Raw genomic sequence first — 27,827 nt, forward strand, 5'->3', positions numbered from 1 at the left:
GTGCTTCAAACATATCACACACTCTATAGTGCTAAGTACTCTGAGAAATCAGGGCCTAGAAAGCTCATATGGGACACCCTGAATTTTGTGGACACTTTTGAGCTTAATCTCTCTGTGCCTAAGTTCTCCTTCTGTAAAATGGGGTTAATGCCTCATCAGGGTGTTGTCAAAATAAAGTAATGTTTGTGAAGCACTTGACCACTACAGTGGTGAGTGCCACAGAAAAACCCATGGGAAATTAATCATTCCGTCTTCAGGGCAAGGTTTGAATAGCACGTGGCAATTAAAGACTGATTTGGAATTCATTCGCACAAGGGGGCTGACTTAGGGATGCACAGGCAACCTTAACTAGGGGATTTCCCAACTTTTGAGTGTTGCCTTTGCAGTCTTAATGCTCCTGTAATGTATGTATGTAATATATATCCATTCCCTTGATTATTCTCCTCTATTACTCCATCAGGTAAGGAGAGAGACCCTCTGAGATGAGCCTTTCTCTTGGTATTTTGGTGCTTAAAGTCAAAAAGTGAGCCAGGAGGTGCTCCAAGTCACCCTCTCAAAGGAAACATGGCTAGTGGGAGAAGATAGAGAATTAAAGGAACCCCCAAGGGTTTGTTTGAGTCCTGAGCAAAGATTTGGTTCCATTCTTATTCCGTCTGAATCAAGTTGCTCTAATTCTCACGCCATCTCCTTCATGCCTGGAGTCGGAGATTGCATATCTTTTCTCAGACCATAGTACCTTTGATTGTACAATATCTGGGAAAGGTTTCTATCAAGGGACTGGAAAAGGCAGGTAGTATCCACAGGCTAGGGAGATAAGGATCAGTTTCACGGTGGCTCTGTCAACCAGTAACACCACTGACGACGAGCACTAGGGAGGGAGGCCTTGGTGGTTTGCGTCACTATTGAGCGTATAGAGAGGTAGCAGGAGAGATGGTGGCCTGATACCCGCATTTGGGGCCTTGCTGTGTGGAAGGTGATGGTAGATATGTGAGGGGGGCCATGTATGTGTGGGGATGTGGGGTGGGGTGTCTGCATGGACATGCCCTGACTGGACTGGACATGGTTGGGTGCTCTCTAAGAATGCACACTAACCAAAAAAAACAAACAAACCCATGATCAGCCTCAAACAAGCAAGCCTTCTGGTGGCAGTTTATCTCCTCAGTCAAGCACACACAACTCCCCAAGTTGCACGTGAACAACAGATGGGCTGAGGGCCCTTGGACTGCAGTGGGTTTGTGGCAGATTGAGGACGCTGGCTAAATGTGTGAGTGCCCTTAATGCTGGTCGGGGTGTGGGAAACAGGAATCCCCAACCGCACCCTCCCTGAACTCCTGAATATGAGCCAAGAGCTCCCGGTGCCAGAGAGGCACGTATGCTCCTCAGGGATGCTTTTTCTTTCTCTCCAGCTGTCCGTTCTTTTCACTCCCATCAGTATCTCTCTCTCTGGATCTACCATCTTCTCTGCCCCCCCCAATTCCTCCCTTCCCCTCCCTTATCTCTCTCTTCCCATCATGTTGTCTCTGCTGCTCTCTGCTCTCCATGCACTAGGCCAGCTTCTCAGCTGGTGTAAATCAGCATTGGTCCGCTGAAGTCAATGGAACATCTAGGTTGGTTTACATCAGCTGAGGACTGGGTCCTCTCTCATTTTCTCTCTTCACCCAGCCCCACCCCCCGGCTCTCTCTCTCTGGGTCCTCCCACTGTCCTGGTTATTTTTGTCTCTTCTCCCTCTCCATTTGTCCTGCATTTATCACCTGTCAAGGAGGCTGCAAGGAGCAAGCCTTGCACTTTCGCTCTGGCTCCCGCTGAGCGGTTGTTTTCCAGCTGCAGAAGGTCCATATGCTTTTGCAGACAGGTCTGGGGCATTCTATTGATAGAGGCAGAGCAGGGAGCCCCTGGCTAGTTGCTGGCTGCAGGGGAGATGGTGCTAGTGAATAGTGCAGACTGGAGGGACCAGCATCCCTCCTGGAGAGCAGATCTCAGGGGTGAGACAGGGAAGTTGTCCTTAGAGGCTCGGGAGCTGGAAGTAGAGACAATGAAAGTGCCTGACCCCCTAGTTATTATCTCAGTTAATCGCAGTCACTGTTAACCCATCATACAGCTTATGGATCATCAGAGAGAAACAACACAACTGGGAGGGAGGACCTTTAACCTGTTACAAGAACGTTGCCCCCCCTTCCTGACTGGTGCTAGTGGGGAGAGGCAGAGATCAGCTTGCCCCAGAAGGTGACATGGTGATGGATTGGGCTCATGTCAGAGCAGTGTGACCATCACCCCTGTGCTCAGGAAGTGTTGCAAGCAGGGAATGGCTCTAGTTAGACGGATTGTACAGCAATGGATGTAACCGGGCAGGTGCCATTAATTGTCTGCTTGACCCTGTAATCGAATAAATGCTAATAAACGCCATGAAAGGCCCCGTCTCCTCTTTAGCACAGGCAGGCAGTGCCAAGCATCATTCATCACTGACAACAGCAGGATGGAAGCGCAGGTCAGGTCAGCTGGCCCAGAAAGGAGTCAGAGCTAAGACGAGGGGCACAGGGAGCAGGCAAAGGGCCCAGACCTTTCCCCTCTCTGTGCTCCAACACAGGTCCAGCTATTGTGGGCTCTGCTGGGGGGTGATTGACCATGATGGGAGCTAGGGAAATGCCCCAGACTGAGAGATATCGTCCAGCATCAAGGAACCATCCATTGATGGCCAATAGCCCCCCTCCACCCTGCCCTGCCGAGGGTGGGTATGGCCCTGAGAACACCTTGTTACAACAACAACACAGAGTGGTTTCCCAGAGACTGTCCAGTCATGCGTCTGCTCAGAGACGTTTCCAGCATCAGTGGAAGGGGCAGCAAGGACTGACAGACCTGGAGACTGCAGCCCTATGTTTACCCATTGAAAGGGGAGCAACAGTGCAAGCTTCCCCCATGCTGCCCACCCCAATGAGCCTCAGTCCTGAAGGGACCAACTTGAGAGCGTATGCAGGGCCCATTCATGTCTCCAGGGCCTTGCCCTGAATCTGCTGCCAATTAGCACCCATACTGATATGGAGACCTGTCCTTCAGGAACGGGCTGAGACCCTATGCTGCTGGGTAGCCATCTGGGAGCCACAGCTTTTGTTTGCTATTGATCTGGGCTGGATTTTCAACGTGACCGCATAGACATTCATAAAGCCATTGCGCCAAATAATCTGCTGGTGCCAATGGACAATGCTCCAATGAAATCAAAGGAACTGCATTGGGAGAAAACTTGGCCCAGTCACTCTATTATGCTGATAAATAGGGAGACAGAAAAAGGGGTAAACTACAGCTGGAAGAGAGGCTTTATAATGGGGCTGCCTGCACTGGGGTAGAGATGGGTGAAGGAGCTTGTCACCTGGGCTGGGTGAAGGGAGATGTCTCCAGGAGCCTGGAAGAATGCATCTATAAAGGGTGACTCTCAGCTTGGACAGGGGTCTACTGGACTGTGAAGTGGCTGCCTGCACTGGGGTGAGGGCTGGATGGGGGGTGTTACCTGCACTGGAGAAAGGGTTGGGTGAAGGGGAGAAGGGGGCTGCAAAGCTATAACTGCTGCTCTGGTAAAGGTGCACAGCAAAACCACTGATATTTCATGAGTCACAGACCCAGCTTCTTGCCCCACATTGAAGTCTCCCTTGTGGCTTCATGGAAGTGGCTGGGTTTGTTTTTTACTTCTCCTTCCATTTGCACATAGGTCCCATGCCATGGCTGACTCCTCCTCCTCCTCCATCCCTCCCAATCCCAGAATTCATCTCCAGAGTCCTGACATCCAGCGGAGAATGCTAGCCCTTACAGTTGACCACTAACCAAGAGGCATAAGGCATTTTAAACCAGCTACCAGACAGAGGATAAGCGGGTGATGGGTGTCTTTGCCATCTTTGGAAGAAGTGGTAAGGTTCACCCCAGGAATTATCAGCCCAGCCTTACTTCATTGCTAGGAAAACTGGCTGCAAAAAAAGATAGATATGTCATTGGAAATAAATATGCACGTGGGTTGCGATTTTCAAAGCGACCTAGGGGATTGAGATGCATGCCTTTCATTCATTTCAATAGCAGATGTGTGTCTAAATTCTCTGGTCTGCTTTGAAAATCTCAGCTGTCATAGGGGCAAACTAGCACAGCTATGGTAAGGGTAAAGCATGCCTCTCTAACCTATCAGAATGCATTGAGGGAGTTAAACTCTTAGCAAAAATAAAGCAGGTTAGATTTTCAGATGGTTTTATTATTAAAGTCCCACAGGAGAAGGTGTTGAGGAAACTTGGCAATCCAAGAGTGAAAGAGAAAGTCTTGCCATAAGAAAAGAAAGGACGCCAAGGTCAAGAGTGAATGAATAATTTGGGAACCCTGACATCAGTGCTGGGACTCAAATTACTGAATATACTAATTAACACAGTTTACTGGGATTAGACCAGACTACAGGGAGCATCATGACAAACTCCTGAAGGATTTATCGAAATTGGGGGTGCAGGGAGTCGGAATGAGCATGTCATTTGCTGCAATCACATAGATCACTCTGCATGCCTGTTTCTATCCCTTTCCCCTACCCTGTGTCTGTCCTGTCTATTTAGATTGTAAACTCTTTGGGACAGAGACTATCTACCACTCCATGTTTGTACAGCACCTGGCGTAAGGCAGCTGCAATGTTGGTTGGTCCCTAGGCTGTAGTAGACAAGATTAGTAAGTGTAGGAGAGTTGGCAATGCAATGGCCGATGAACTCAATGCACACAAGTGCCAGGTAATGCACATTGGAAGGACCCATTTAAGGACTATAAGCTTTTGGGGTGGGAGGAGGAGTTGTGGGGGGTGGCTTAAGAAGATGTCTGCTCAGTGCACAGCAGTGGTTTAAAAATGAATAAGATTCACTAGAGGGCAGAGAATAATACAGAAAATAGAGAGGTTGCCAGTAGCAGGAACCCACAACTCCTTGGTAAGGGGTAGCTGGGTGGTGCATTCCATGCTGGAAGTCCAGGAGATATTGTGCATGAGAATTATGGCTAATGTGCAACCCTTGCATGGGAGAGAATGAGACAGAAAATGAACTGCATGTGACAGATGTTGGGCACATTACTTAATGCACTCTGGGCAGGCACTCCGGTGCTGTGGTGACGATGGCAGTACTAGAATAGAATAAAATAGGATGCTCAGTGTGTAGTTTCTACATGGTCTTGTGATATCCAAGTCAATTCTTGCAAAGGCGCTAGTCTTCAGTGAGGGTTAACTCGTATGCTGTAGCCATGTAGGAGAAAGTGTAAGAGCCCTTTAAAAAATAGGGAAAGTGAATGTTTCCCTCCTTCGCTCATCTCAACACCAGCTGAAAGGATTTTCACAAGCTCTCAGGAAAGTATTCGCTTGAGGCAGAATTGGTGAATTTCAGCCCCAAATGGGAATGTTTTGGAAAGTTATGCGCATATTAAAAACGGGCTTATTACTGAAATTATCACGTGACCTTAATCATAGCAAATTGTAGCTACGAAGATGCCTGCCTTCATCTGAACAAGGAAGAGAGAGCCTAGCTAGTGTGGCGGCAGGTACAAGTCTCATGATCAGGGTGTCAGGACAAGCAACCTGTTGCCCGGTTAGCTCTGTGTGTGGTAAAGCTTGCAGTGAAGAATGATGATCTTGGGGTCTGGCCTGCAAGTCAGGAAATCTGGATTCAGTTTCTGTCTGTGCCGCTGTCTGCCTGTATGAGCTAGGGCAAGTGCCTTACTCTCTCTGCCTCAGCTCCCCGTCTGTAAAACATGGAGAGTGATGCTCCCCTACTGCACTGAGGGTGAGTTCATTGTGTGTGTGTGGCACTCCTGTCCAACAGCTTGGGAGACCAGAAAAATGTCTGGCTAAAACCCCTTCCTCTGAAGTATGTAAGGCAGGCGGTTGTCAGGGTCAGCAGGCCAGGCTAGTTAGATAACTGCTTGGTTCCTATATGCTCATCCCTGTGTGCCCTTAACTACCTCAGCTCCATGCTCCTTTAACTGCTCTCCTGTTTCTCCATTACTCTCAGGATCCTCTGCCCAGCCCGTCAGCCAGCAGTTTCCCTCTGTGCTGGGGTTTCCTAGCCTGAAGGGGTCTAAACGGGACTCAATCGTTATAAATATCCCCTTGAAATGCAGGGCACTGTTAAGCTCCACACCTTTGCTACGGAGATTTGTACATCTCCCCCCCCCCCTTTCTGATCGCCCTCCCCGCTCCCATTCTCTTAATCTCTATCTCTGCACCTTTCCCCTCCTTTCTCTGCCATTCCACTGCTGTCGTTTTCCTCCTTCATTTCCCTCTCTGGGTATGTCTACATCTACAATTTTGCAGCGCTGGTTGTTACAGCTGTATTAGTACAGCTGTATAGGGCCAGCGCTGCAGAGTGGCCACACTTACAGCAACCAGCGCTGCAAGTGGTGTTAGATGTGGCCACACTGCAGCGCTGTTGGGCGGCTTCAAGGGGGGTTCAGGAAACGCGAGAGCAAACCGCAGGGAAGCAGGTCTCCTTCCCCGGTTTGCTCCAGTGTTCCCCGAACCCCCCCTGCAAGCAGATCTCCTTCCCCGCGGTTTGCTCTCGCGTTCCCCGAACCCCCGTGCAAGCAGGTCTCCTTCCCCGCGGTTTGCTCCAGTGTTCCCCGAACCCCCCTGCAAGCAGATCTCCTTCCCCGCGGTTTGCTCTCGCGTTCCCCGAACCCCCCCGCAAGCAGGTCTCCTTCCCCGCGGTTTGCTCTCGCGTTCCCCGAACCCCCCTGCAAACAGCGGGGAAGGAGACCTGCTTGCACGGGGGTTCGGGGAACGCGAGAGCACACTGCGGGGAAGGAGACCTGCTTGCGGGGAGGGGGTTCGGGGAACACGAGAGCAAACTGCGGGGAAGGAGATCTGCTTGCACGGGAGTTCGGGGAACGCGAGAGCAAACCGCGGGGAAGGAGATCTGCTTGCACCGGGGTTCGGGGAACGCGAGAGCACACCGCGGGGAAGGAGACCTGCTTGCGGGGGGGGATTCGGAGAACACCGGAGCAAACCGCGGGGAAGGAGACCTGCTTGATTACCAGAGAGGTATCCTCAGGTATGCTGGGATACCTGCTTATTCCACGGAGGTCAAGAAAAGCGCTGGTAAGTGTCTACACTTGATTACCAGCGCTGGATCACCAGCGCTGGATCCTCTGCACCCGAGACAAAACGGGAGTACGGCCAGCGCTGCAAACAGGGAGTTGCAGCGCTGGTGGTGCCCTGCAGATGTGTACACCTCCTAAGTTGCAGCGCTGTAACCCCCTCACCAGCGCTGCAACTTTGTGATGTAGACAAGGCCTATGTCTCAAACCCTTTGCTTCTCTCTCTTCCCCTTGGTCCTGTCTATCACGCTTTTACTATTCACCTCCTTCTCTCTCCCTCTCCTACATTGCTCTGTGTTATCTCAAAAGGGCAAAATCTTTTTGATTATTATTGTTGCCATTCTGTTTCTTCATCAGAATGCAAAACATTAAATCTCTCTCTTGTAATTATGGTTAATTTCATAACCAGCACCTTAATTGGATTGGTCTCTGATGGGGAATTCTCACAGGAAGACAAGGCAGAAAGATTGGGGTGTGATCTGTTCTTTCGGCTCATTGTTTAGATTCAAGATTTCTTGCGTGAAATGGGAAGCAACTAATAATTCAGACCTTGGAGACAAGCTGGAGGTGACTGGGAAAGGCTGAGTGCCTTACGGGGAGGCTGCCTCCCAAGGGCAATGACTCTCTGCAGTGCTTCAATAAACCCTCCTCTTCTTTGACACTCTGAACCTGTATTTTCCTTTCTCCTCCTTGTCAATGAGAAAGGAACATGCTACTAAGAGTGTGGACTATCCATTTTCTGCAGTGTGAGAGAGCCAAAGAGACAGGATCTCATGTGAAACAAATGTTGGAAGGGGTTCCCCCTGGGCTAGTAGCCCCAACCCAACCCATGGTTTATTAGCACTAGGAATCGCACTAGTTTCCCCTGCTGTTCCGAACCAGAATGCACTTCTCCAATGGCATCTCCCTTTGAGGGTGGTGTGACTTGAGTGCCCTGCGTTTATCTGCTAGTAGCTAGCACTCCTTGATTCCCTGACAGCTGCCTAAGGGCAGCCTTCCTTCCTAGATGCTGCCACCCCCACTCCAGCTGGGGGAGCATCCACTGGGATCCCCGGCAGCTGTGCCATTACAGGCTGGGATACAATCAGGTCTCACCAAGTAAGCAGAGTCCAGGCTGTCTAGTCCTTGGGTGTACAGGAAAACCCAGGGGCTCAATTGTCCTCTGCCCTTCGTCACCATTGCCAGCTCTGGCACCCCATCAGAATCCCTCACTTCCTCCCCCTAGTGGTAGGGTTTTACATCCATTTTGCACAAGTGTAAATGACTGCACAAGGTACAGGGTTATGGAGAATCTTCCCCCCCAGGGTGCTACAGGCAGTGGGTGGCACACATGGCTCAGCAGCTGGCACTCTTCCCTGTGAGTCAGCCCTGAGCTGACACCCTGCATGGCATTAGGGGGTACTGTATCTCTGGAGATGCCATCTTCCAGATGAGATGCACAGCTGAGGTCCTGGCCTTATGACATTGTTTCTGCCAGAATAGGGGGTATTAATCCTTGAACTGTACCCTGGTCAGATGCCAGCTTGGGCAATTCCATTCTGCCTATTGCCAATTTCATCTGAATACAGTTTTCTTCACTTCCTGTCCTAAAGTGTTGTTTAGTGTTGTTGTGTGCATTTAAAGAGCTGCTCTATTTCAGGAGTTTGCATTGCAAGTGGGAATCAAGTGAACTCTCTATCCATTTAGGGCCAGAATCTGAGCTCCGTGCTCCATATCTCCTGAGCCTCACTCTGGGAGAACTCTTACGGCGTCTAATGGAAATGTACCCAAATAAGGCCCTTCAGATTTGGCCTGTGGTTCATTAAGTATTTCAGGAAAACACTGAAATTATTGTGTACAGTGTTTTTGTTTTGAAACCGAGTGGTGCTGTCTATGTGGCCAGCAGTTTGTTTCTTTCCCTAGTATCAGCTGACAAGAGGCCCATGTAGTTGAACATGGAGAAATAAGAAATAACAAGGATTAGATCAAAAAATACCAGCCATCACTATGCCTTAAATGAATACATGCTGCTAGAGGCCGATGAAGAAAAGGAACCAGGGCTATCGATGAGAGCAACTTAAAACACCATCAGGTCAGTGCCTGGCAACACTTAACAAAGCAAACAGAATGCTGAGTGTATCAATAGAGGAGCAGAACAAATCAAAGACTCATTCCAGCTTTTTGTACAAGGCCATCAAGAGGACACCTAGTGCACTGTGGGCAGTGTACAAGAGGAAGCCTACTGAAGGCTTGAGAAAGACACAGGAGGATGAAGGATCTCAAGGTTAGAGTCACATGGCCAGGTTAAGAAAATTAGCCTTGTAGTCATTAGACCATAAGAGATGAGCAAGGGGGTGTGCTTGAGGAGCACAGGATGGCTGGGGTCTACCTGGAGGGCTGTTGGAATAAACTGAGACATTGTTTTCTGGACTGGACAGAGGCAGGAGGATTGGCGCAAACAATCAGATAAATCATGCAGGAGGCTCTTAGCCCTGGGATGCCCAAAGCAGCAGCCCCCAACCCAAACCTCTGCCCATAGCAACATGTTATAATCAGTGCCAGTGTCAAAAAAGGGGCCCACATGGCTGTAACTTTAACCTGTTGGATGTTTTAATTCTTCTCCTGCATTTGGAGAGCTGCAGTTTTCGTACAGAGGACAAGATCTCTGTGCCCTTTCCAGAAATGGAAGGGGTGGGAATGTAGAGCTAGATCCTCACAGTTGAGCGAAGCTGCAGAGAAGGCCCACCTTTGCACTTCCCTGATCCTTGGTGCCAGCCTAGCCCCTCGCGTAACTTAAAGTAGCCCCCAGGCTGCTCTAAACTAAACTGGCTTATAATAGTTCCCAAAGGGCTGGTGTGCAGGCTGGGAACTGCCAAAGCATACTGAGCTTTGGCCACCTTCTCTCCCCATCCCACCTACTATGTTGATGGGGAGGTAATGTTCTACACCAGCCAGAGATTCCTCTTCCCCAGGGTCAGTCCCAGGTATCATAGAATATTAGGGTTGGAAGGGACCTCAGGAGGTCATCTAGTCCAACCCCCTGCTCAAAGGAGGACCAACCCCCAGACAGATTTTTGTCCCAATCCCTAAGTGGCCCCTCAAGGACTGAACTCACAACCCTGAGTTTAGCAGACCAATGCTCAAACCACTGAGCTATCCCTCTCCCCCAGCAGCTTTCTGTTCCCTTTGCACCACCTTAGCATGAGTTAGAACATGGACTGTAAACTTTTGGAGCCAGATCCTCGGTATAAATCAGCATTGCAATCAGTGGAGCTACCGTCCAAGAATCCAGCCTGTAAGGGCCTAGTTCTTTCTCCCTACAGGAGCTTCCCTCATGTCACCATGGGCACCAATGTAATGTGTTCCCATTCTGATTTGTTTGTGGATTGTGCTCCCTTTTCACAAGCGGCAGGGCAGTGACGAATTAGGGCCAGCATCCTAATCCCAGCTTTGCAGCTCCTTGCTTATGTTCCAGCAATGTCTTGTCGCGTCCTCATCCCATGCAAGACACTCTTACACGAGTGCGGTGCATGGAGGAGAGTGTCAGAGCGGAAGAACCTCAGCTGGGGTAAATCGATACATTTACTTCAGCGAAGCTACATCAGCTGAGACTGTGGCTCTGAGTTCTTTGGGACAGGAGTTGTCTTTATCTATAGATGTCACGTAGTGCTGAGCACGCCAAAGAAATAATCACTGGGAACAGTAACTCAAGAGGGACTAAACTGAAAGTAAGAAAGGAGCTGCCATTAGCAGAGGGTAGAAGTTTCCTTATGTAATAGGGCAGCAGTTTTCAAACTGTGGGTTGGGACCCCAAAAAGGGTCACAACCCCATTTTAATGGGGTCACCAGGGCTGGCATTAGACTTGCTGGGGCCCCGGGCCAAAGCCTCACTGCCCTGGGCCAAAGCCCAAGACCCACTGCCTGGTGTTGAAGCTAAAGTCTGAGGATTTCAGCCCTTGGTGACGGAGCTCAGGGTTACAGGCCCTTTGCCTGGGCTGAAGCCCTTGGGGTTCAGCTTTGGCCCCCTCGCCTGGGGCAGTGGGACTTGGGCAGGCTTAGCCTTCGGTGCCACCTCTTGGGGCTGTGTAGTAATTTTTGCTGTCACAAGGGGTCCGCGGTTCAATGAAGTTTGAGAATCCCTGTGATAGGGTAAACGTGCATGGAAGAGACTTGACCAGTTTTAGCCAGGAGTATATTCAACGAGAAGAGAGGTCAGCCCTTTGAATCCAAGTAAGCCACAGAGTCTAGCTTGGTGAGTGGATGAGCCTAGATAAGAACACAAGAACGGCCATACTAGGTCAAACCGATGGCTCATCTAGCCCAGTACCCTGACTTCTAACAGTGGCTGGTGCCAGGTGCTTCAGAGGAAAAAAACAGAACAGGGCAATTTATAGAGTGATCCATCCCCTGTCGTCCAGTCCCAGCTTCTGGTAGTCAGATGTTATGGGGCACCCAGACCATGGGGTTGCGTCTCTGACCACACTGGCCAATAGCTATTGATAGACCTGTCCTCTGTGATAGATTAGCTGTAGGGAGATGTGGCCAATGATTACAGCTGGTTAGAAAGACTTCAGTGGAACTGTTTTCTACTGGAAAATGCAGTTCTGTCCAAACTGAAACACTTTGCGAAATCCGACAATTTTGCTGACTTTTCTTTCGGGAAAATAGTTCCAAGAATGTTGAAATATCTTGTTGTCGGAAGGAAATGTTTTGATTTTTCATTCTGAAGACTTTTCATGTTGGTGTTTCCATTTTGTAGTATAGTGTGTTTTCTACTGAAAGATACGTTTTTTAAAAAGTCCAAGTCACAATGAAATATTTTGATGGATCCAAAACAATTTCCCTTCAAAGGAGGATTTTGAAATTTTCAGGGTTTGTTCCGAATTGAAAGGAAGCCAAATTTCAAAATCCTTCTAACAACGGAATTTCCATCCTCTGCCCAACTCTACTGATGACACTTGCCTGAGTCCTCCCTTCCTGAATGAATTGGACCTGATTATTTGTGGCCAGCCACACTGAGAGAAGAGGCCGCTCAGTGGTGAACCTCTCCACTGTTCCAAGCAGGGCTGGATGAATTTCAGCTGGGGTGTCATTCTGGTGTTCACATCGCCAGGCCAGCATCTTTACACTGCCTCTTGGGTTGCACCAGAGACAGAGAATGGATGGCTGGAGAAGGACCCACCAAATGGGAAAGTAGCCAACTGCCTCCTTGTGCTTCGGAGAAGGGCTTCCTGAGCAACTGACTGTGCCAGGGCAGAATAGCAACGCAACACCATTGAGCTGCTCAGATCTGAGTCCCGTCTGTCCTGCACAGGGCAAGCCCCATACCTGTTCGTACACCTCCCTAACTCCTCCTTCTTTGCACTGCTGTATGTCTTGGATCTCCCACTGTCCCTTTGGCTTTGTGTTATGACTTGCTCTGAGAAACCATTGGATTTAGCTGCCGTTATTTGTTGCCACTAAACTGATTTGTACTCAGTCTGTTTATCCTTTTCCAGATGAAATAATACAGAAGCTGAACTGAAATGGAAACTGGCCTTCCATTTCCATTTTAATTTAAACACACAATATTTCCCCGTGATTACATGTATTCTCACAAAGCCTAAGGTGCATTCTCTTTGTTATGATAATCATTGTTTGGGGTGTGGAGAAATCATCCTCTTTCAGCCTACAGAAAAAATCTACGGCTGGCCAGAGGTGAGCTTCTTCTCCTGGGCTCCTGTTTCCCTGCATCTGTAGGCTTGCTGCATGAGTGGCTGCTGAAGCGTTGGAGGAAGGGATGGAGAATGGGGAAAGGGGCACCCCGTGGTGGAGCTGCTGCTGAGTGAAGCTGCAAACGTGTTTTAAGCCATTATTGAAGACATTAAAATGATCATGTATTTCATCTGTAATGCAGCAGCTTCCTGGCCATGCTAAAGTGCTGCTCCAGGGAATCGAGCCTGGTCCCTAACTCCTTGTGCAACACCGTGCAAACAGGTTTTGCTAGCCGGATGTATGGGACTGTGTTTTCAAGAGCTCTGGGCGCAGATTTTCAGAAGCATTCAGCACCCAGCATCAGCATCAGCATCATCAACGCTGAGCATTCAAGAATCATGAGCCAAGCCCCAAAATTCAGGAGATCGCCTTAAAAATCATGGGAGTTTTAAAACAAATAAACCACACCCACATTTGGAGTTCTGGTTCACTCCTGGCTTTTAAACCTTTAGCACCAAGAGTTTCCAGCTTCTCTCTGCTACCAGGATAGCTAGAAACTTACTCTAGTGAAGTAGAGGTTGAGTGTATCCCCGTGACTCCAGGGGCTCGTGCTTTGAGCAAAACACCAAATATTGTGAGAGCTGGCAATGCTGCAACGTGCACTGCATGTGCTGAGCAATTGAAATCCTGGCCACTTATTTAGGTGCCTAATGAGAGCTGAGTTCTTTGGAACATCTGGCTGATAGGGTCTGAACCAACGCCTATTAAGCCCAATGGGAAGATTGCCATTGGATTGAAGCCCATTGATTTTACCCCACCTTATGCAACTGTAACGCCAATAGACCCCGGTCATCGGGCTCGAACCTGGGATCTCTGGAACTTAGTGCATGAGCCTCTACCACATGAGCTAAAAGCCACCTGGCTGTTAGCTAAGGCTGTAGAGCAGACTCATTTTATCTTTCTCTCTGTGGTCTCAGTGCCACTAGATGGGACAACACCACACCCAGGAGGCGTGTGGGTTACACAGCAACAGAGAATTTGGGGGGAGGAGAAGAGAGAGCCACTTCTGCAACGGGGTAGGGGGTGATCGTTAAGGAGAAATGCAACTCCTCTTTGTTAGGTCAGCAAGGACAATGGGGCGTCTGTGCAGAAGCCTGACAGCCCTGCAAAGCAGCTGATTCCTGCAGAGCCCTTCAGTCCATTGCATCACGGACTGGAGGACAAGCCGATCCAGCCCCAGCTCAGCACAGTTTGTTTTTATCTAATCTGTTTTATTGTTGAATGAAACAATAACAACAAACACTCGCCTGAAGACAAGCTATAAATAATGCAAAATCAAACAAGCATTGGGGGGAGCAAGAAGAATTATACATTTAAAAACAGCCCGAAGATAGCAAGGCTGCAAGGAGGCTCTTTCTCTCCTTTGTCCTTTCATTCTTTCTTTCATTCATTTTTATCTCCCCCTTCTCTGGAAATTCCTGGGGCAATATTTTTGTTATGTGAAATAAACTTGATGATAACCTGGAGAGAGATAGAGATCAGGCTGGCAGCAAGGAGCCCTGCAATGAGATAGACAGACAAGGCTGGGGCTTTTGTCTCTTGAAATACACCAGTGTCACCTTCAGAACCAAAGTTCCAAATCGCTGCCTGCTCTCCGGCCCGTGGAGTCCCAACTAGAAATGATGGCAGGGCCGGCCAGTGTCCCAAATGGCTGTGGACACAGAGCGAGAGAGGAAATGTCCCAGTGACAAGGGCCCGGATGGGGAAAGCGTGGAACACAGAAAAAAGTCACAGCGTCACAGCTGATGGGAGAGCAGCAGGATGCCGCAGTCACAGGACTCTCACCGCTGTAAGACTGCTGCACACTCGTGCCCTTCGGGCCGTGAGATCACCATGCTGCCTTGCCCATCATGAGAGAGCCACCCTGGCACCAACCTTTGCCACTAGGAGACTGCTGCATGATCTGCCTCTAGAGCAATGGACCGTCATAGAGCCCTTGCCACTGTGTGATCGAAGCACAGCCACCGTGAGAACAGCATAACACCACGGAGCTGCTGTACGCTCACTGCAGGCACAACGTGCTCACCACTGTCACCAAACCACACTGGCAACACCGTCCCAATGCTGTGCATGGGCTGTGTAGACTGCTCTAGCTAGCTAGCGAGCCAAGTTACCCATCATCTCAGGATCTAAGCATCTAGGCCATGCCACGCTCTGTGCGGTGATATACAATAATACTGTCCATGTGACATCCTGCGGCTTTATGACATCATCCCAGGGATAATATTCTGACTGTCTGATGTATTATTACTATCTGTCCTAGCACGCATTGCTATCGCATTGGCTTTGCACAGTGTCGACTGCTGATGAATTATCTTAATGTCATCCTATCTTCATGGGTATACTCTGTAGTCACAGTGCTGACATACTAGAAAGTCTTATGATCCTGTGTATTTAACAATGCCAGGCCAGATCCTTAGCTGGTGTACATCAGCATAGTTTCTCTGAAGTGAATGGAGCTGTGCTGGTTGACTCTAGCTGAGCATCTGGTCCGTTGTGCCCATCCCTGTTTAATGGTGTAGTTGCCTTCCTACGGATAGAACATACCTTTTATGTAACTAGAATAACATCACGTTCATTGTCAGGTTATTTTAGGGAATGTGCAGTGGGAACAAAAACATTGCCAGTAGGAACATTCTAACCTTAAATTAAATATAGGACATGTGCACCAATGTCACTGCGAGAGACATCAGCTCTGATTGCTGGAGACTCAGGCTGTGTGCTCTGTCTTATGACTGTCAGAGATGCGCAGTAGAGCGGTGGTGAGGTATGGTGTCTCAGCTTGAGACAGCTGGAAATATCCAGCCCAGTGTGATAGGGCCAGAAACTCATTACTATCTCATGACTGGCGTGAATAGACCGGTGGTCTTAGTGCAGTTCCGAGGGGAAGGCATCCAGATCACAAACCCAGCACCAGGTATGGTAGCCTTCCATACAGTGAGGAGGGAAGGATGGTCTTTGTGGTGAATACACTTGTTGGTCAAGTGTATAGTCAATTGCTTGACCACACTTTGGTGCATTATGAAATATATTGTACTCAAGAAACCAAATAATAAGCTTCAGTTGGGTTTATTAATATAGTACAAGGAAAAGGTTCTATACGATACCAGTCTCCGAGCACCTGCCTCATGCAGCGATGGTACATTCGCCTTACACAGATGGGGAGCTTCCCAAGTTACACATTTCTGCTGGTATTATTTATATGATGATTTTACAAGTTACACATCGATCTCTTTACATATCACTAAAATCCAATCCCTGTTTATCCCGGTTCCCTGACTTGTTCTGTTCCTTCCTTATCTTTGGTTTGGATACTAGTGTTGCAGGTGCAGGTATATCATAGAGTCTTAAGGTTGGAAGGGACCTCAGGTCATCTAGTCCAACCTCTGTGAAGGTACTTCCTAGTTTGTAGTAAAACACAGAACAAATGTATCTTGATTTTGACACATTTCCTCCCTGCTTATGCCAAACGGTTACTTCAGCAAATGCAAGGAGTTATGCGATACTTAGCATAAGTGAACAGGGTTATGGTGTAGGCCAACTGAGGCCATATCACTGTTACAGTATTTGTGCTTAATGTCACTAGTGCTTAATGCATGCCAGTACCTATATGGTGCAGAGAATACATATTGTTAATAGATATCTATGTTAGCCAGCATATATTAGTCAATCCACTGGACTGGGACTCCAGAGACAGAGGTTCAGTTCCTGGCTCTGCCGCTGACACTGCGTAACCTTGGGTGAGTCCGTAGGCCTCACTTCAGCAAAGCCCTTCAGCACGTGCTTAACATTGCCCACGTGCGTGGTTCCATTGGAACTCCAAGGCTACACACTTGTTTACAATTAGACCTTCCCATGCCTGAGTCACCCATGTGTAACATGGGGATAATGGTACCTCCCGGGGTGTTGGGAGGATCAGTTCATCAGTGCTTGTGAGGTGGTCAGATCCCACGGTGTTGGGGCCACATGAGTAGCAGATATCGATGTCTCCTCTGACAGGCAAAGGGCTTGGTAGCGACATGTGAAATGCCACTTCACACTTGGCAGTCACCCTGGCATGTCAGAGTTCAGGCACGTTGATGGGGCAGAGTCGGGTCATTTGCATCACTTATGCCATTGCTGCACCTGTCCTCCAGGTGCTATGGAGCGAACACCTGCTTGGCTCCCATTGGCTGGTGCCTTCAGCACTCAGTTTAACTCTCAGGCACATAGACCAGCTCAGAGTGAGCATTTCCATTGGGTTTGAGGCTCTCTCTCATTCAGACCAGAGTAATGGACTTGTGCTTTATTGAAAATTGCAGTACCCTCCAGTCACAGTGCCAGAATGCTCAGGAAGCCTGGGCATCAAGTGGCCTGATGGGTAATAAATCAGGATCCAAATGGAGAACTCTCCATTCCTCTTGCTCTTCTCCTCCTTCAGAGACAGCTGATGGGGCCTTCCAGGCTTAGGGAAATGGAAGGCACACATGGTGGGGTTGGGGGGAGTGGCGGTTTGGGCTCTCTGCGCCCACGGGTTAAATTATTCCTCTGATCAACCAGAATTACCATCAGGGAAAATAATCCAGAAAAAAGCAAGATGGAGATTGAGTGGGCTACGGAGGATGAGAAAGAGAAGGCAGAGCAAGGTTTAGAATAGCAGAGTGAATTCAGGGTGCACCGTAAGTGACACCTTGCACTGACTTTGACGCCATCTGACCCACTACTTCCCTAGCCAGGATGTGTAAGGGAGTATGTGGGTCAGATCCTCAGCTGGTGTAAACTGGGAAGTCTCCACTGACTACAATGCCCAACTGAAGGTTCAGGGGGCCAATTCCGTTCTTAGTTACGCAGGGGTGAATCTGCTGCAATTTCAGTGACTGGGGGGTGTGTAAGGGGTGCGGGTGTACCTTACAGTTTGGTAAGTGCATGGTAAACTGAGCTAATGGAACATACACATTGTGGGAACTGGCAGATGTGACACCAACTTACACCCACCATTAAATTTGGCCCTCACTGTTTTATTCTCTCTGTGCTGGTGCTGCTGGCCACATACCATTTCTGCGATTGGTGGTAAGAGGCCTTTAAGGATGTGCTTTGGAAATCAGCTGGACCTGAGATTCCTTCTTTCTGGCTAAGGATGGTCTTTCTGCTCTATCCTAAAGACTGTTGCATGGAAATCTATTTGTGGGGACATCAGGGTTTGAGATTTTGCCCATCTCCTCATTTTGGTCCAGTTTGTGCCCTAGTTTCTCCCTCTAGCTTGCTCCTTCTGGCGCTTTACATGCACAGTGGCTGCCTGCTGTCTATGAGGGGAAGAGAGGAATGCACAGCCCTGTCCTCGGGGGAGGAATCCACAGCCCCACCTTCTACCCCTGAAGAGCAGTATTCCTTTACCCCTGTGAGTCTACATTGGTGGAAAGATGAGGGCTATAGGCTGGGTCTCCAACCTGGGTCACACTGAGAGCACAGCAGAGCAAGTGTGCATTATACCAGCCACTTCCACAGAACCTAGAGCGAGAGAGAGAGATTTTGTTGCACCCAACAAATACTCATGTAGGCAACTAGTCCTCCCTGCAGTGTATGATGGGAGATGTGCAGTGCAGGTAGAGCAGAGAGCCGGTTTTCCATGACAGGCACATTGTGCCATGAACAGAAGATGGTTATCTTTTATAGTAGCATGAAGGTGACAATAAACTCAGTTCTGGAGGCTGGGGACTGTGCTCTTCCAAGAAGGCCTGTTTGCATTGGTTGCATTAGAGAAGGTTTCATCCAAAGATTTGTCACTGGCTGGCTTTGGGCATTTATCTGACAATATTCTGGGGTTGCATAGACCAGAGGCATCTCCTTTGATAAACCTCTCTCTCACTGCAGCGTTTTCCTGCCTCCTTTGGCAGCTAGAAGTGGAATGGGGAGGGAAACATCCCCATGCTACATTAGAGTTTATTCTTGGGGCTATCAAATCTCGTTCACGACTCTCTCAGTTCTCATCTGCCCATTGAGCAAGCATCCCTTCAAGCAATCTACTAAGATTTCCAGTGGCCCAGTCCTTATTTCCAGAGAGTCAGGAACTTAATAGGCTCAGAGGAGTGGGTGGAGTCTGAGGAGTTAAAGAAGGAAAAGACCCAGTCTGCTTACTGGAACATGTGCCTGGCCAATGGAGGATTTTCCCATACGGTAGATTGTTCTCCAGTGCTTTGTCTAACTTAATTTTGAATGTCTCAAGTGATGGAGCTTCCACCACTTCTCTTGGGAGATTATTCCACAACTGAATGGAGCTCTCCTGTTCTTTGCCTTTGCAAACAGAAAAATCCTGTTCTCCAAACCATTGCCCAGTGCAGAAAATACTGACCCAACAAATGACGCTAGCTTCTGTGGGAGCCAGGGATACGTGATGCTGAACTGAGCTTTTGCTCTCCTGGACCTTGGGATGATGGGGTGGGTGGCTCACTGCCCACTGCACCCTTTTAACATGCCATAAAAGTCTCATTTCTCTCTCACCATCTCACCCCAGAGGTGGGCAGAGCTGCCTTCACAATTACTTATTGATCGCTTGTCAGGATGTTTTCTTTGCTGGTGGGTCACTGAAGCGTGAGCAGCGAGAGAAACGATCTCACTGAGGGAGGGAGAAGGGATCTAAGAAGAGAGCATGCCTCTTGCACCGGAATGTAAATTTAAAAACACACAGACCCAGGCTCAGTGCAGAGTGGGGCCGAAAAAACACACTGAGGTTAAGCGGCTTCAATGTCATGCATGTGAGAGAGAGTTTTCCACCAAGCAGGCTCCTTCATGGAGCCGTGATCCTGATGCCCCACTTGACAGATGATTGGCTCTTTGCCCTCCTTGTTTTAAAACCCCTCTTTTGGGCTGGCTCCCGCCCATTACAAAGCAATTGACCCTTTGTACTACCTTCCCTGCCTGCATCACTCATCTAGCACTGGCCCCCTGCCCATCCCTTCACACACTGGGCCAGATCCTCTGCAGATGTAAAGCAACATAGCTCCCTTGACTTTCATGGAGAAACCTTGATTTGCAACAGCTATGGACCTGGCCACTATGGATGTGGAAGCCCTCTACACCAACATTCCACACAAAGATGGACTACAAGCCATCAGGAATAGTATCCCCGATAATATCACGGCTAACCTGGTGGCTGAACTTTGTGACTTTGTCCTCACCCACAACTATTTCACATTTGGGGACAATATATACGTTCAAGTCAGTGGCACTGCTATGGGTACCACATGGCCCCACAGTATACCAACATCTTTATGGCTGACTTAGAACAACGCTTCCTTAGCTCTCGTTCCCTAATGCCCCTACTCTACTTGCGCTAAATTGATGACATTTTCATCATCTGGACTCATGGAAAAGAAGCCCTCAAGGAATTCCACTGTGATTTTAACAATTTCCATCCCACCATCAACCTCAGCCTAGATCAATCCACACAAGCGGTCCATTTCCTAGACACTACTGTGCTAATAAGCGATGGTCACATAAACACCACCCTATACCGGAAACCCACTGACTGCTATACTTACCTGCATGCCTCCAGCTTTCATCCAGGACACACCACATGATCCATTGTCTACAGCCAAGCTCTAAGATACAGCTGTTTGCTCCAATCCCTCAGACAGAGATAAACACCTACAAGATCTCTATCAAGCATTCTTAAAACTACAATACCCACCTGCTGAAGTGAAAAAACAGATTGACAGAGCCAGAAGGGTACCCAGAAGCCACCTACTACAGGACAGGCCCAACAAAGAAAATAACAAAACGCCACTAGCCATCACCTACAACCCCCAACTAAAACCTCTCCAGCGCATCATCAAAGATCTACAACCTATCCTTAAAGATGATCCCTCACTCTCACAGATCTTGGGAGACAGGCCAGTCCTCGCTTATAGACAGCCTCCCAACCTGAAGCAAATACACACCAGCAACCGCACACCATACAACATAAACACTAACCCAGGAACCTACCCTTGCAACAAAGCCCGATGCCAGCTCTGTCCACATATCTATTCAAGTGACACCATCATAGGACCTAATCTCATCAGCCACGCCGTCAGGGGCTCGTTCACCTGCACATCTACCGTGATATATGCCATCATGTGCCAGCAATGCCCCTCTTTCATGTACATTGGCCAAACCGGACAGTCTCTACGCAAAAGAATAAATGAACACAAATCTGACATCAGTAATCATAACATTCAAAAACCAGTGGGAGAACACTTCAACCTCTCTAACCACTCAGTGACAGACTTGAAGGTGGCAATTTTGCAACAAAAAAACTTCAAAAACAGACTCCAAAGAGAGACTGCTGAACTCAAATTAATATGCAAATTAGATACAATTAACTCAGGCCTAAACAGAGACTGGGAATGGTTGGGTCGTTACACTAATTGAATCTCTTTCCCTATGTTAAGTTCTCCTCACACCTTCTATGGGTCATCTTAATTATCACTTCAAAAGTGTTTTTTTTTTCTCCTGCTGACGATAGCTCATCTAGATTGGACTCTTCCAGTAGGTATGCATGCTTCCACCTTTTCGTGTTCTCTGTATGTATAAATATCTCCTGTCTGTGTGTTCCATTCTATGCATCCGAAGAAGTGAGCTGTAGCCCACGAAAGCTCATGCTGAAATAAATTGGTTAGTCTTTAAGATGCCACAAGTACTCCTGTTCTTTTTGCGCATACAGACTAACACGGCTGCTACTCTGAAACCTGTGTTGTTTAATTCAGTCAAGTATTTTAGGGAGAATGTCTGTATGGAAGGAGCTAGGCAAACTGGAATTGGGTTGTGTTTCCATAGCAGTCTTGCAACAGGTAGGGAAGTAGTAGTTTGGCAGTCAGGAGAAGCTAGATAGAGCTGTGCTGACCCATGCCATTTAGCAGATACAGCTTCTTACTGCATATGCCAGAAGGGGATTGGCATCTTAAATACATCCCCTTGATGTTTTATGGCAACAGCCACTCGGTGCATGTGCCTACTCGTCAGAAGGGCATTTTAGCAGAAGCTGTAGCAGCTCATGCTTGTAGCTCTGGAGGTCCCTGGTTCAGTCCTTGAGATGGCAGCCAAGATGGCAGCCTCACAATAGCTATTACCATACCAGATCAGATCACTGGTCCATCTAGCCCAGTATCCTGTTTCTTACAGTTGCCAAAACCAGATACATCAGAAGATTGTGCAAAAAATCCATAATTGACAATTATGCAAGAACATGCCCCTGGGGGAAGTGTCTTCCCACCCCATGCAGTTAGTGGTTGGCTTACAGCCAGAAGCATGAGTGTTGCTATCTCTTCTTATTGTTAACTTTCTTTGCACCATTCATTATTTTGTGTATCGTTGTTGTGTTCTCTCTGATTTATCTCCTTTGTAAAGTAAAAACTCCTGAGCTTTTTGTGCAGAACCATTTCATGCCTCTGAATTTTTTTGTATTGCTGTTTTCTAAATCTCTCTGTATCTTTTGTATTAGAGCTAATCAGAACTCAACATACTGATTGGGTTCCCATTGATTTCTATAGTGTGTTCTATTTGCTATCCCATTCATTAAAGAATTTGTTTGGGTATTGACTGCTGCTACAGATTGAGCTACTGACGCTTATTGTTTGAATTATAGTAGCACCTACAAACTTCAAAGGAGACCAGGGCTCTTGTGCTAGTCACTGTACAAACACAAAGTCAGAGACCGTCTGTGCCCCAGAGAGGCTCACAGTCTAGTAGACAAGACAGACAAAAGATGGGAGGGGAAACTGAGGCACAGAAGGGGAAACGACCTAACCAAGATCACTGGCAGAGCTGGAAATAGAAACCCTGTCTCCTGAGCCCCCGTCAAGTGCCTTAGCCACAAGACGACCCTTCTTCTCACCAAATCTTTCCCTTTCCATGGTATGGACCTGTCTCTCTGCCAATATTGAGACAGTGCTGAGGAGTTCTGGGTTTTAGGTTAGAATTTATTTACATTTTCCTTTTATGTGACAGACTGTTAGATACCAGGTGATAATGGAGGGAGGTGCTCGGGCAGGGAGACTAGGGGGAAGAAAAATGGGATGATATAACGGCGAGATGGGTGAACAGTGGAGGCTTTCCTGGGCTGCTGTATTCTGTTGAATGCTGGCTACTAGAGCAGCAGGGATAAATGCCGTATGGATTTTGGAACACCAGGGGATGGGTGTTGGAGTAGAAGCGGTCAGCAGAGGAAGAGCAGGCTGGTAGGAGCTGGGAATTTGCTGAAAGGCTCCAGTTTGTAGAGCACTGGCTTTCTGCAGCCTAAATGGAACATTCAGCCTACTCTGTCTGGAGTTGGGTGCAGTGTGGTCTTCACCTGCTTCAATTAACTGACTCCAAACACACCTTTTTGGCTAGCTGCCTGTTTTCAGCTGTCAGATGGCTACATATATCTATTGGATGGAAAAGGAGGCGGAGGCGGGAGAGAGAGAGAGAGAGAGAGCAAACGAATGATGGAGAGAGAAGGAAACAGATACAGACGTGTTTGCCAAATTAAAGCTTTTCCCTTTGTTTTGCTGCTTTGCAGTTAGCTACAGGAACACTTAGCACCAAGCCCGGGGTCTCGAGAAGCAACTCTCTTACCAGCAGGAAATGTTGTTAAATATTTATTTGTAAACCCGGAGTCTTTAGCTCTAAAACATAGTCAGGTTCAATAAAATTTGATTTAGTTGGTGCAGCTGGGAAGAGGCAAGAGGGCTGAAGCTGAGATCCTTGTTTGTTTATAAACCAAAAATCCAGAGACCTCGGTTAGTCCCACAGCCCTGGGCCGAGGTCAGGACTCTGTGCACTAGTGTCAAGATTCACAGTCCTGGCACAGTGGGATCTGCTCACCAGTGTATTAGTGCCAAGTTTCAGACCTTCACCCTCTCAAAGCAGTGGGATCGACCAACTCACCCCTGCGAGCTGTAGGACTCATCCAGCTGTGCCCCAGCAAATCCCAGTGACTTTGACACATTATTTTCTTGCTCAGAAAATGTTTCCCAAAGTCACTGGAGATGCTTGGAGAGTCTCTCATGGGCATCTGGCTCAAGGGTGAATGTCGCACACACTATAATTTATGATTACCAGATGCTTTTATTAGCTGACTCAGAAATTTCTGTTGTTTCTTTCTTTTTTCTTTTCTTTTTTTTTTAAATAATCTTGCTCTGTCAGCTTATCTAAAACCCCCACTCCAGATTCCTCCCTACCTAGAGAAGGCCAAGCTCCTGGCTCCAGGATTCTGATCACGACGAGCGGTAACAATACGGGGTTCTATGGCTGGTACATAGAGTAACATGGTGATTTCTTCTGCAGAAAAAAAATGACTACGTCACAGAACAGGATTCTCATAAACAGGGATGGGCAAAATTCCAGGGAGCCTGGGGAGTTATGAACCTTGCACACTGGGTTTGTGAAACAAATCTAAGTGCACAAACTGTGTTTCCCTGGTGTTTTAAAGCCTTCTGTTTTCTTTTTCCCTAAAGGTGATTTCAGTTGGTTTATTTTTGTTATATTGTGTTTACTTCTTTAGCTACAGGGTCCTCTGTGCTTTTGTAACAGTCAGCAGCAACTCCCGAACAGCTAGTAGCCTTGTAATAGCTGGCAACCATTAGAGGAAATCGGACACCTCATGGACACAGTAGCCTGAACTTTTGAATTGTCTTCCCTTATTGGTCTTGAGGCAGTTAAAGCTGGTCCCAAGCCGGTTTTTGCTGAGCATGTTGCAGAAGTGCAAGGTTTGCTAACCACCAATCAAATGCTAACATGACCGAAGCCTGTGTGTGTGTGTGTGTGTGTGTGTGTGTGTATATAAAAAATTCTTGGTTTTTGTATGAAGTAGAGTCTTTGTACCAAGATACAAAACTCTCCTTTCTTCTGCAGAATAAAGCAACCTTTCCTTATCCCTGTCTGGCTGTTATTGGCTCTCAGCTAGGCAGACCTGACGTTTTGGTAACACTTTCATTATGGAGACCATCCCGTTGACTTCAGTTCCGTTACTCCTGATTGACAACAGTGTAAATGCCAGCTCAGAATTAGAGCCACCACTTCCTCACCCCACCCAGCCCCAAAAATACCTCTAGGCTGGCACCAGTGGGGAATTATTGATGTACAGGTATGGCCCAAGTAGAGCTATGCAGATTTATGCTGGCAAAAGGAACAGGCCCATTGTACTTAATTTTTCATTTGCATTTTCTCCCTCTCTGCAACTTTTTCCAAATCTCTTCCCTTTCCAATCCACTTCTACCCTGTTTTTTCTCTCCCCCTTACCCCCCATCTTCTCCCATTTTTCCCTTTGGCCCAGCTCCTCAGCTGGTGTAAATCAGTGTAGCTGCATTGGCGTCTGTCTACCACACTGATTTACACCCAGCTAAGTAGCTGCCCCTTCATCTTCGGTATAGAGAGGTAGAGGTGGGAATTTTCTCTTGGCTCCCTTTCTCCTATGCTTAATATAACCCCTATACCATTCACGCGTGACCTGTGGACCCAGGATGGCCAAATGGGTTTGAAATCAGCCCTGATTATAATACTGACACAGATAATGGTGAAGGACGCATTATGTGCACAGAAAGTGATGTCATGCTGACATAATAGTGCTGATATAAAAATGTGCACAACGTCTCAGCATAACTGGCCAGGTTTTTTCCTCCCATACAATCGTACGCTGGCGGCTGTGTGCCTGCTTCACTGCCACCTGGTGCCTCATCGTCAGTTACACCTGGGGAAACTGTACCAGAGACAGCCAGATCAGAAGCAGGGTGGTATTTTATTCCCACTTTGCACAGGTGTAAGTGATGATGCGAGGTGCCACTTTCCCTCTCCCTGAGGTGGCATAGTTATTAGGCCTTTCAAGGTACATCTACACAGCAGGTGTCAACCGCAGCAGCGAGCATCAGATTGGGGCTCTCGGACACTGTGCTGCACCTAGCTGTGGAGATGTCTGGGCTCAGGCTGGAACTCAGGCTCTGAAGCCAACGGATGGGGGTGGGTATCAAAGCCTGAACACCAGCCTGAACCACAACAGCTACACAGCTGTTTTTAGCACCGTCGCGCAAGCCCAAATCCTTCAACTCGGGCTCTGAGACTTGTTGCCAGGGGCTGTGTAGACCTACCCTCACAGATCAATTACACAAGACACAGCAAAGGCCTCTCTCTAGGCCTGCAGTGAGAGAAAGGGGGGGGGAAAGAAACCAGTCCAAACCATGAAGAAATCCCCATCTAGATACCTGGACCAGACTCCTTCCTTGGAGGTGCTCTGACCCCTTCCCAAGAAAGGGCAACATGTTACACACCTCCTGCGAGATTAACCCCCACCTGCCAAGCAAACCCAGCCGCTCACCCCTGCTGATCCAGGACGCATCCCTTGGGAGGAATGGATCTTCCAGGGCCAAGTTATGGGCAGGGTCACACGCCACCCATCAGGGCAGAGCCATGTTCCTGGACAGTTATCTGCTTGGGGGTGATTCTCCAGTCACTCACACTGGTTTTACACCTGTGGGTCCCAGTGACTTCAGTGGAGTCACCCCAGATTTGCACCAGTGTGAGGTCAAAGTGGTTGGCTCCTGATTCTCTGTTGCTCTGCATTCATTGACCCCTGTGAGGATCTTTACCATGGGGCATTTTGCACCCTTTGGGCACTGGTGTAAGTGACTCACTAGGTGCAGGGAAGCAGGGGTGTTCCAGATCAGAGGGTACATTTGTTAGATTTCACTTTCCCTCATTGAGCAAATTCAAGAGTGCTCCAAACTCTGCCAGATCTTTGCCCCTTTCCCCTTCCAACATCCCTAGTGCCACAGCCCTCTCATGGCCACATCCAGCATCCCTTTTATTCTCGTGATTTCAGTTTTTCCTCTTTCAAAAATCTTCCATTTAATGAAAATATCAGAGCTGATCACATGACTGGGGAGAGCCTACTGCAAACCCCCAGATGGGTCATCCTGCTCAGTTCCTTCTCACCAGGGTATACATGGATCAGATGCAGGCATGGTGAAACAGACATCTCTTCATGATATGACACATCCCTATGTCTGAACCTGGTCCAAAGCCTTGGAGTCAATGGAAAGACACTCACTGATTTAAATGCCCCTAATATGGCAGCCTTTGCAATAGAACAGGGATTGGCAAATCAGCAGCTGTGTCTCAGGTTTGAGATCGTTCATCAATGCCAAGGAATTCCAGCACAGAGGATGATACTGGGGGTCTCTAGTGACTGCTGCATGATCTGGGCTAAGTGGCCAGCATCAGATCATGCAAAAATCTTAATTTTTAGAAGGGGGTTTCTATCACCAGCTCAGCCGTGGAACAGACGTGTTTTGCTCTGAAATGTCCAAAGGTAAATGGGAAACAGAAGTGATTTAAAGCTCATCTTCAACTCTGTATTTTTCAGTTTATTCGTTGCCTTTATCCCGGGCCTTTTATGTGGCTTCAGCTATTAGCATTACGGATGTTTTTGTCAGGGCTTGTATTTATCATGGATTTAAATTTAGCCCAGAACTAATACTATGTGAGGTGTGTCTATACTTTAATTCTATGCAAGTAGATTTGTGTAGTCTGTAATAATATGCAGATTTTGCTTTGTTCATTTATCATGTTTGCTCATCGTTTTAACTCCTGGCCACCAGAGCCTTAAATTCTACCACTGAAGGCTTATTTGGCTGCTGTTGTTTTTCATGGCCATGTTGTATTCTCTGCAGTTACTAGAAGGCTCGGGCAAAGAACGTATAATAATTCCACAATGCCAGGTGTATTTCAGCCTAACCAGGCAAATTATCCCCTTGTCACCGTGTGGGGCATAGGGCCAGATCCTCAGCTGGTGTAAATCAGCTCCAGTGGATCTCTGCTTGGAAGGAGCCTGGGATGGTTGAATGGTGGAGTTTGTGGAAGGTCAGTACTGAGGTGCGCTGCAGGATCTGTGCCTTTGTACAGGTCACAGGCTAGAGAATAGTGGCCAGGTTGGAAGTCTGAACTAAGTGTATTGACAAAGCTCTGTTGGGTCTAGGAGTGGAACAATAGGCGGTGTCGCATGCCAAAACCAAGGTTG

The 27,827-nt window shown here is 48.0% G+C and overlaps 1 protein-coding gene across 9 annotated transcripts in view; it reads left to right on the forward strand.

Annotated features, from left to right (window-relative positions):
* LINGO1 (leucine rich repeat and Ig domain containing 1) overlaps positions 1-27,827 on the forward strand; it is a 495,185-nt gene that overhangs the window by 458,716 nt on the left and 8,642 nt on the right. The window lies entirely within an intron of this gene.

Source organism: Gopherus flavomarginatus, chromosome 9 (assembly GCF_025201925.1).
Source record: "Gopherus flavomarginatus isolate rGopFla2 chromosome 9, rGopFla2.mat.asm, whole genome shotgun sequence".
Classification (NCBI taxonomy): domain Eukaryota; kingdom Metazoa; phylum Chordata; order Testudines; family Testudinidae; genus Gopherus; species Gopherus flavomarginatus.